Source organism: Quercus suber, unplaced genomic scaffold (genome assembly GCF_002906115.3).
Source record: "Quercus suber isolate HL8 unplaced genomic scaffold, Cork oak 2.0 scaffold_70, whole genome shotgun sequence".
NCBI lineage: Eukaryota > Viridiplantae > Streptophyta > Magnoliopsida > Fagales > Fagaceae > Quercus > Quercus suber.
In genome coordinates, this window is record NW_027069535.1 from 775021 (window position 1) to 781738 (window position 6718).

The 6718-nt window shown below is 33.5% G+C and overlaps 1 long non-coding RNA gene across 1 annotated transcript; it reads left to right on the plus strand.

Annotated features, from left to right (window-relative positions):
• Positions 1 to 267: 267 nt before the first annotated feature.
• Positions 268 to 5231, plus strand: LOC136067392 (uncharacterized). The gene is made up of 2 exons (XR_010628864.1): positions 268 to 340; positions 4613 to 5231. It is a non-coding gene; the product is annotated as an uncharacterized LOC136067392 (long non-coding RNA).
• The last annotated feature ends 1487 nt before the right edge of the window (positions 5232 to 6718 follow it).

Here is a 6718-nt window from a genome sequence, read left to right on the forward strand (position 1 = left end):
TCTTGGTGTTTTCTGTGTTTGCATCTCTCTTCCCTACTCTTTTATTTTCCATTATACTGCTGTGTTGATTAGTTTATGGATTAGAGTAGTTATATTGTTCATCCGCTCGCTTTTACACTATTCCGCACTTTATATTAAAGTTGTGTAAAATCTATCAAGCCGTAATTATAATCGGGGGTCTAAACAGCTCTTGTGTTTTTCAACACGTTTTCGAGCTTTCAGACATTACAAATGAACTTATGTTTATATATATTCTTTCCTTGTTGGCAGATTGCAAGAAGAAGAGGCATTACAAGTTCGTGTGAACAAAGCAAGTGAACTTGTTTGTGTTAGACTTAAGGTACTCTCTCTCTCTCTCTCTCTCTCTCTCTCTCTCTGTTTGTTGTGGGCTGTTGAATTGGGGCAGGCAGGTGGCTTGCATGGAGATATAAGGTGGTTTTAGATGATATTGGGAGTGTTGACTGTTTTGTTTAATATTGGATGATTCTTGTTGAGTTGTTTTTATTCGATTAATTCATTTTAGGGGCTTCTCTCTATCTTTTTCACACATGAGGAAAACTAAAATGAAATGGGATATTTAAAGAGATGCCCATTCCTAAAGAATATTGCTAGTAATGATGTTATAGTTATCAAATGTGTTGATAACTTTTGTATGTGTTTAAATTCATTGTTTTCTTAGGAACATAGCTGGTTGTTAGGTCACTTGACTAGTCAATTAGGCCAGCATAGATATGATACTACTCTCCTTAGCTTACTTTGGAATGTGATGGACATACTTATAGTATGTTTACAGTTTTGGATGCTATTAAATGATAGTAGCAATTTGTACTATGTTAGGTTCTTTGCTTTTTTGTCTTTAGAACACCCTATTTTATTTTGATAAGTTACATTCCACCCTAATTATAGCAGCTAGCATGAAATGTCTTTTCTTTTTTACTTTTTACTTTTTACTTCTTCTTTTTTTTCGATTTTAAATATGGCAGTCAGCACTATAACACTATTAGAAGTGTTCAAATATCTTTAATTCCTTTGATCATGTTATTTTCTTTCTGGGTTTGTTTTATAATTTGCTATTAAGGTTGTTTAAAAGAAAAGACTTTTTGTTTAATGGGGGTCTTGGAAAACAAATGGGTTTTGGCCTTCTTAATCTTGTTCTGGCCCTGTGTGAATTTGTAGTTCATGTTAAGAGCTTTTGATTCTTTGTATCTTGTTAGTGAGTGTGGTACCCTTCTGGTTTCTGGCCTTCTTAATCTTGTTCGTTGGAAGTTGGAATTGTAAAGGGATGTTAAAGTCTTAAATATGATGTTTGGTCATTTTACTTATGGTTCAAACTAAAGTGGGAAAAAGTAGTATTAGTGACAATAATTGAACCTTAGGAAAAACCCAAGTGAGAGAAAAGATATTTGGCAAGGCATTGTGTGAGATGCCTAGAGGGCCTACTATGAAGATTGCACTTTTTACTCAAACTTCAGTTGGGCTACTAGCAAAGGCAGGGTTTACAGTTCATTCATACTTTGATAGCTGGAACCTGGTTTTACTTGATGGCTTTTTGGGTGGGCTTATGGTATGGCTCTTTATTATTAGTTCTTGTTCATCTCTTTTGTTTTTTCTGTTTATTTATTTGTAATTTTTCTTACCTGCTTGCCTAGGGCTTACCCTTTCCATCTCATTTTTTACTGCTTCTAATTATTTTACTTTAATAAGTTCCAACTTTCCACTATGCATTATTGATGTACTTGTATTTTTAACTTATTTTCTCAATTAAGGGGAGGATCAACAGAGATAAATCTTACTTTTAAATGTATTGCCTCTGAAACTATAATTGATAATGTGGGATTTTCTCATGTTTCTGGCTGTTAATCAGATCCAAACCTGGTTAACGAGAACACTCTGGAAGTATTTGAAATTTGTGTTCAATTCTCCTAGCCTCCTCCAAGCAAATAATTGTGCATGCTTTCTTCTATTTGATTGATTGCACTATTGTTTATTTCTCTTTTTTGCGACTTCATGGGAATGATGTTAGCCTCAGGAAGTTACTTAGGTTGGTTTAAGATGAATCTGTTGATAGGGTAAAACTTCTGCCTTCGATTATGCTTTGTTATTAAGTTCATTAGTAAGAGATTTTCTGTTTCTCATAGCTTGACCTTGTTGGCAATTGGCTAATCAATTCTCTTGCAATGAATTTTCGAGAACTTATATCTGACTGAAGAAAAATGCTTATTATGTCATTGGGTAGCTTTTGTTATTTGTGCTTGGAGCTCAGAAATTTTGAGTCTTTGATTACTGATAAAAATGTCTAATTAATGCTAAATTGAAGAGAGAATGACTTTTTCAAGATGTCACCAAAAATAAAAAGGAACCTTACTCATTGGCCATTTAATTTATGTTGTTTGTTTGACTTATTCATGTATACATATCAACATTACAATGTAATTCCAACTTTCTATTATCTTCTTGACATCTTGTTCTTTTCTTTTGCAGTCATTTGTTCTTTTCTTTTGCATGTATGTATTAGCCTTCTTCTTTTTGTTTTTCATAAAATTCTGTTCTTAATTCTTTTTTTTCATCAAATTGAATATGTTTTGTGTGCGGGTTGCCTTTTGTTTAAGTTATTTTTGTTAATTTCATATAATTTATATGCTTATTATATATGGTCTTTAGAATCAATGGTATATCTTCCATGATAACTAACGGATTAATTTTAACAAAAATCTTATTTGCTTTTTGAAAAATCTATGTTTATGTGAGTGTCTTTACTTTAACTGTAATTCTAGATTTTTTTTTTTTTTGTATTGTTTAGAAATTTATATTGTTTGTAATTATTGAATTCAATGTTTCTTTGTGTGTATATTTTTATGTGTGTTGTAGTAAATTTTTCTTTCAATTTTTTTTTTTAAAAAAAATAAATTTGGGTAGCTTTGAATTTGTAATATATATATGTGTGTGTGTGTATATATATATATATATATGAAATACTGACAAAGTAAGGTACTATTACTGATTTTTCCAATATGTACATCCACAAGTAGCCATGAGACCAAGATTTGAGCATCGAAAACCATGATAATGAACATCACTCCACAAAGAATGGAGATAGAAAATTGATTAAATATAAAAAGTGTGATATAAAAACAATAGATATTTAAGATGATGTGAAATTTACATGACTTCACCCAAGGTAGTCAAAGGCGAAAGGCGACCTTAAGGGGCCAAGGCCTTGTATCGCCCGAGGCATGAGGGGACAAAAAGGCGCTAGCCCAAGTAAAGCGAGGTGCCAAATTCTTAATATATTTATTATACATATAGAACTTAAATCATATGTACCTAGTGCATTATAATATTATAATTAAGTGTTTTTCAATGTGCAGGATGAAGAAATTAGAGGTCCATTTGGATAAAACTTATTTTGCTGAAACTGAAAACTAAAAACACTGTAGCAAAATAATTTTTAAATATGTGAATAGTGCTTAAAATAATATTTAAAAAGTTACTGTTCACGCATTTGGCACTGTTCATAAGCCTAAAATCACTGTTCATGGACAATGAACAGTGCTAGACGCGCATCCAGGGGAAAAAAAAAAATGAAAGAAATGCAAACATGGGTTGGAAACGCGGATCCAAACCCACACTAGGTCTATCAAATTATTTCAATATAGGATTAACATGGTTTAGGCTCTATTAGTTAGTTCTAACAATACGTTTTACAATAAGCTTCTATATAACAATAAGTCTTACAAAACAAATTTGTAAATTAATTTAACTAACAATAGGCTTTATAACATGCCTTTTGAAATTAATAGTCTAAAAATTGGTTTCACAACAAACTTCTATAAAAAAATTTAAAATTAAAAAAATAAAATAAAAACTTGAGGCTCTCACGTTAGCGCCTTTTTCATGGCTTAAGGCGGTCGCCTTGCTCGCCTAGGCTCTAAAGGCAAGCACCTCACTAAAGGTGCCTCGCCTTAGAGCCTTTGAGGCGCCTTAGTGGCACCTTGCCTCGCTCAGGCGCCTAGGCGAGCGCCCAGCTCGCCTTTGACTACACTGACTTCACCTGCCTCCCCCTTCTGTCAAAGTTAATTCAACTTTCACGTGAGTGTCTTTACTTTAACTCTAATTCCAAATTTTTTATGCAAGTCTCTTTACTTTAACTCTAATTCCATATTTTTTTTAATGTTTAGAAATTTATATTGTTTGTAATTAATGAATTCAGAGTTTCTTTGTGTGTGTATATTTATGTGTGTTGTAGTGAATTTAGCTTTCAATTTTTATTTATTTATAAATTTTGGTAGTTTTTAATTTGTAAATTCGGGATGATTTCTTGGGGTTAAAGTAAAAATATTAGGTCAATTTTAATCATAATTCATGCAATAGTAGGGTGTTAGATGTTGATAATAATTTTTTGCTTATTTACATTAAAACTCTTTATAACATTAAAGGAATAACAATCATCCATAGCACAGCAGCCATTCACCTACAAATATCAACTACTAATTTATAATAGCCTCAAAAGGATAATGTAAACATGTGATTAAAAAAAATTAAATCAAGCTTTTAGCAATATTGTCATGCCTACTACTAGAGGTAAAGAATAACAAGGGTCTCACTTCATCAGGAATTTATCATGGTATCAAAGTAGAAATGGTTCTAGCAGGAATCAGAGTAGAATAGATGGCTACAACGATTACTAAGTAGCGTTTGAGTCCAAAGTTTTTACAAACACACCGAATCTCATCAACGATTACTAAGTAGCATTCGGATGCCAAAGTCATAGTTGATGCTTTTGCACAACAGGGGAACTCAAATGTTATTATTTCTTCTCTTATGGATGACTGTAGGCAGCTGGTTTCACAGATCCCCCAAGTGAGATTTTTACATGTATACAGAGAAGCAAAATAGGTGTGCGGATCATTTGGCCAAACTAAGATCTTCTATGGGTAGCGATTTTGCTGTGTTCTCTTGTCCACCTGTGGACATCTTTCCTTTTTATGAGGATGATTGCCATGAAGTTTTTGTAAACAGACTCTGTTCTGATCCTATTTTTGCTCTTTAGTTGAATGATATATCCTTTATTACCAAAAAAAAAAAGGATTTCACCGGTAGCCTCACCAGGATGTCAACCATGACATTGTTTGAGAGATGGCTGTTCCTCCCTTGGAGGATCAGTGTATGCGGCTACATCATTTGTGGGTAGAGTAAAGCAAAATTGAGATAGAGAATTTTGGTTTGTGAAAGAGAGACTATACTTAGGCAGATTAGCTTCAAAACAAAATTCCCAACATAAAATAGTTATCTGATTATCGCTTGAGCTGTATGGAGTATAATATAGCTCTTTGTAACACTAAAGGAATAACAACCATCCATAGCACAACAACAATTCACTTACAAATATCAACTACAAATTTATAATAGCCTCAAAAGGATATTTTAAACCTGTGATAGATTTAATTTAAAAAAAAAAAAGAAAAAAAAAGAAAAAAAAAGCAAGCTTTTAGCAATCCTATCATGCCAATTACTGAAGGAAAATGACTAACAAGGGTTTCACTTCATCCATACCACTAATGACTTCACTTCTTATATGCATGCCACCATCTGGTTAGTAGCATATTACATTCGCTTCATCAAGTGATGTATATTGGATATCAAGATCCTTCTTAGGTAGAGTTTCAGCATCAAATGAAACAAACTTAAATCCCTGATTCTCTACTTGATCGTTGATGGACCAAGTCAGAAGTGAACCATGCTCAGTAAAGGCAATGCAAAGAGCTACTCTTTCAATTGGTAAGACAAAAAGTTTAATCCAAGACTCAACCACACCGTACTCCTTCATAACCCATATAAAGCATGGGAAGCGAGGTTGCTCACTACTTCCAAATGTAATGAAAGCCAGTTTCCTTTTGAATGATGTATCTATCACAAGGATTTGTCTTGATAAAAACATGAGGCAATGCTGCTAGCTTTCTGAATTTCTCAGTATTGACATCAAATGCCATAATGATATCAATGCCCTGCTTCTCTTCTCCTTCTTTAATATGTGCCAGCTAGTGCAAAGCTCCACTAACCAATAAGATTGTCAAACAAAAATTATAGTCATAGACCACAACATTGGTTGCGAACTCGATTCCAACGCTTCTCCATGAGTCCAAACTTAATGTGTACACCTCAATTCCAGGCTGAGAGACAGTTGACATCCAGGAAGAAGATGAAATCCTCACAACCTTGTAGTTATTATTCTCATAATGATAAGCGAATCCAAGTGAAACATGTTTTAAATGGCCTAAGCAAGGTTCAGGCAAAGTCTTGAATTTTCTAATGCTAGGATTGCAAAAATATATAGCTTTACGAGAACCATGTTTAGCGAAACACAATAAGCCATTGCAGGAACCGACCATTCGGACAGAATTAAGAGAAATATCTATGGGAATTTGAACCTCAGAAATCCTATCAAACGTGCGGTCTAAAGCAACTGTACAGACTTGTCTGTCAAAAGACCGAGAAGAACCCATGTGTATGACATAACCATGAGCATTATCATGGGAATCTTTGTTGTTAAAATTAAGGTGGGTGGAGATAAAATATGGGGTGGTGATTAAAGAGTCCCAGAATTTGCAAACAAACCTGAATCTTATCACTGATTTCACGGGTAGTCTTTCCAGGATGTTCAGTACAATGTCATACGGAAGATGGTTCTTCCTCCATTGGAGAATCAGTGGTTGTGGAC